The sequence below is a fragment of the Silene latifolia genome, chromosome X, assembly GCF_048544455.1.
Source record: "Silene latifolia isolate original U9 population chromosome X, ASM4854445v1, whole genome shotgun sequence".
Taxonomy (NCBI): domain Eukaryota; kingdom Viridiplantae; phylum Streptophyta; class Magnoliopsida; order Caryophyllales; family Caryophyllaceae; genus Silene; species Silene latifolia.
Window position 1 is genome coordinate 237,651,232 of NC_133537.1, and position 3,687 is coordinate 237,654,918.

A 3,687-nucleotide genomic window follows, 5' to 3' on the forward strand; every position below is an offset into this window, starting at 1 on the left:
GGTGTTATATTGAGGTGGAACTACATACTTAGTCACAATTTTAGGAGGCTTGCCATCATCAAAAAGGGGGGATTTGTTGAACCATATAGCTTATATGTTTATGTTTTGATGATGTCAAAGTGTTTTACATTTTATATACTTGTTGCGTATAATCGTTTGTCAAGTGTTTTAGAATCAACTTATTACAAACAAGCAACAAAGAAGATTGTGACAATTGCATGTAAAGTTCAAGCCTTCGTTCAAAGATCAAACGGTTTAAAGATTCATTCAAGAATTATGTGAAGATAAAGTTCGTCTAAAGATTAATAAAGCTTGGATGATGACGTAGCCTATACTCGAAGATCTCCTTGAAGATTAGAATAGTATAGGTGATTATCTCGTGATGGTAATCAAGAATGAGTTTCTTGAATTGGTAAAGTTATAGCTTTGCAGCTATAACATTACTAGTAAAAGAGCTCAATGTTATAGCTCTCCTACTATAACATTGAGATGCTGAGTTTTTACACACGACTTATATTGTTTTGAAAATTGTTTTTATAATAGTTTAAAGTTTATTTTAAATGTTTTAATGAAAGTATTTATATAATAAAGCCCGGTTTAGTGAGGAGTTCGACTTCGTATTGGACGTTGATTAGTAGTCGTGATGGATCAACTTATGAGTTGGACTTTGCTACTAATTAGGGTTCCAACATAGCCTCTCTTAAAACCTAAATTCTAAGCCATATGTTAAGACTAGGGTTTGCACGAGTCACGAGGCATATGAGCCGTGACATCTCGTGTTACCTAGGGTATATTAGGTAAAGATTTTATTCTATAATAATATCTTTACATATCTTATATATCTTACTTAATATATTTGTTTATGATAAAAGATATACTTGTTTTAGGAAATCTTATCATAATCTTGGAATTTATAGTAAAGATAATATTTGGAAAGATTATATTCTATCTCTTAGAATATTCTTTATTATCTTTTAAAGCTTTTAGGAAAGAGATAATAAGAAGATATGATTTGTTTACATATCTTATTATTTTCGGCTATTAGGGTTTGTGCAAAAACCGTGTGGCCTACTCTCTTCCTTCCTATAAATACTTTGCTATTTACAACATCTAAAATAGAGACCTTAAGCATAAAAATTGATTTCAACTTTACAAAACAAACCGTGTGTTTTCAAAGAAAAACCGTTTTGTTATTTTGAAAGGTCGTGTGTTTTAAAACTCGCATACTTGTTCTTATTTTATCGTTATAAGATAATAGTGCTTAGTTGATTTCTTAACTTGTTCATTAACGTGAACCTTTGTTAAAATCATTAGTGGTTTCTTATTAGCGTAAGTTAGTCACTCGAGTATTTAACGGTACTCATTGAGTTACAGCTAGAGTTAGTTGTGCGAGTTGGCTTAGTAAATTTGTAATCCGTAGAAAGGTACTAAATTTATTAATCGAGAATAGTGGACGTAGGTTTCGACTTGTGAAACTGAACCACTTCAAAAACCGTGTGTCTCTCCGTTCTTTCGTTTGTTTCGTTTATTCCGTTTACTTTCATTAGTTGATTAGTTAAAGTTTAATCAATAAACTTTAAATAATCAATTACATACGTATAATCGAAAAAGCTTTAAAAAGTTTTTAAATCCTCAATTCACCCCCCCCCCCCCCTCTCTTGAGTATTTTGGATCAATAGACTCTTCATCGTTCATCAATTTTTTTGGCTTCCTTTTCTTTTTCTTTGCTAAGCTACCCACTTTGTTAACCACAATTTCTTCTAAGACAAAGTTCTCATCATCTATGGGTTGATCATTTACTTTTCCTTTCTTGGAGTTCTCAGCTCTACCCGTTGGTTAAGAAGGTGGACTCTCAACTCCTCCTCTCATTAGATCTATTTTCCTCTTTGGACAATAGTCATAATCCTTGTAAGGGTCTACCAATTATTTCCTGCTCATCAAGGTGACCACATGCGCTTGTTGGTGATGAGGTAGTCCTTCCTTAGGGTGGCAGCCTTGCATTGGAAGGGATTGTGGTCCCCTTGGAGGATTAGAAGTTCTTTGGTTAGAGTTAGCCATGTAAGAATGAAGTGTCCTTTGGTGTGTTTGGACATTATAAATGACGGGCCATAGAAGTTTGAATTATTGCTCCTCATTGGCTTCTCGTTGTAATGCCTTAGCTTTCATGTTCTTCAACAATTGTTCAATAGAAGCTTTTAGGTTTGGTGGTTCAATGAGGGGAGGAGGTTGAATTTGAGGTTCTTGGGCTTGGAAGTTTTGTTGTGGTTGATAATTTGGGTTTTCTTGGTAGTTTTGTTGAGGTTGGAAGTTTTGGTTGTTTAGGTTGTTGTTTCTTTGATGTGGTGGGACATAAGACGGGTTCCCTTGTTGTGAAAATATCCGAAAATCGGAACCTTGGCCTTGATTTTAGTTGTACGATCTTGAATGATCGGACTTGGGTAGAGGTAGGTTGATATTTTGGGTCCAAAGGTTGGGGCTCATATGAAAGCCTTGGGTCTTGGTTAGGAAAAGCACGGTAAAAGGTCTCTTGACATTGATAAGAGTATCTTGGTTATTGGCTTTGCAAAGCATAACACTCTTGTGGGTATTGGTCATCTTGTTGGAAAGATTAGCACATGTCATATGTGTGCCAACACCACCACAATTGTCACATATTAGTTGTTGAATATTATTTCTTGGAGAAGACCTTGGCTCTTGCATATAGTACACCTTAAAGTGACTTGGTCTCTCCTCTTGAACTTGGTGTACTTGCCCTTTGCTCTTGTCCAAGCCTAAGTTATCGAACTTTTTGGACAATTCATCCAACTTAAGCGTTGTTTCCAATTCTAGTCTAGAAGGTCCTTCCCCCTTGTCTTCACTTTCCCTTCCTCCATAGCTATTCTCCATTTCGGAAATGTTTTAGATCATCTCCGTGATTGCTGCACTATTCATGCTATCAAAGTTGCCATTGGATGCCACTACCATCATATCCCTAAACCTTGGTTCAAGGGTTGGAAAGAATGTTTGGATGGTCATCCATTTGGGAATACCATGATGTGGGCAAAAAGTAAGAAGGTCCCTAAAACGCTCTCATGCCTTACTCAAGGTTTCTAAATCCTTTTACTTGAAGGTTTGGATCTCGTGCCTTATGATTGCGGTCTTGGATGGAGGGTAAAACTTGTTGATAAAAGCTTTTGAAAGACTAGCCCGTGTAGTGAAAGTGCCCGGTTCATGAGAATTTAACCACTTCCTTGCATTGTCCTTCAAGGAGAAGGGAAAGAGCATGAGTAGTAATTGCTTTTCGATTATGCCATTATGCTTGATGGTACCCACTTTCTCTTTGAACATGAAAAGATGTCCATGAGTATCCTCATTCTTTATACCATGAAATACATCTTGCTGCATGAAGGAAATCACATGGTGGCGAAGCTCAAAGGTATTTGGAACAATTACCCCATAGTTGATTGTCGAACAAGACCGATTAGGGTCCAGCCAATTATAATAGCCCATGGGTTGATCCTCCATGTCTTCGTTTTCAAGGTGTTCTCTTGGGGAAATTGAGGAGTTTAGTGTATTTGGTGATCATGGTGAATTGGTTTCAGAAAGGTGTGATTGTAGTGAATGAGTTGGTGAGTTGATTGGTGAAATATGAAGGTGGTGAGGTGGGGTTTATTCAGTTGGATTGATGGGAGTGTGGGTGGACGAAGA

At 36.6% G+C, this 3,687-nt stretch overlaps 1 non-coding gene across 1 annotated transcript; it reads left to right on the plus strand.

Moving 5' to 3' along the window:
* Positions 1 to 3,025: 3,025 nt before the first annotated feature.
* On the plus strand, positions 3,026 to 3,132 carry LOC141625280 (small nucleolar RNA R71). The gene has a single exon (XR_012535068.1). It is a non-coding gene; the product is annotated as a small nucleolar RNA R71 (small nucleolar RNA).
* The last annotated feature ends 555 nt before the right edge of the window (positions 3,133 to 3,687 follow it).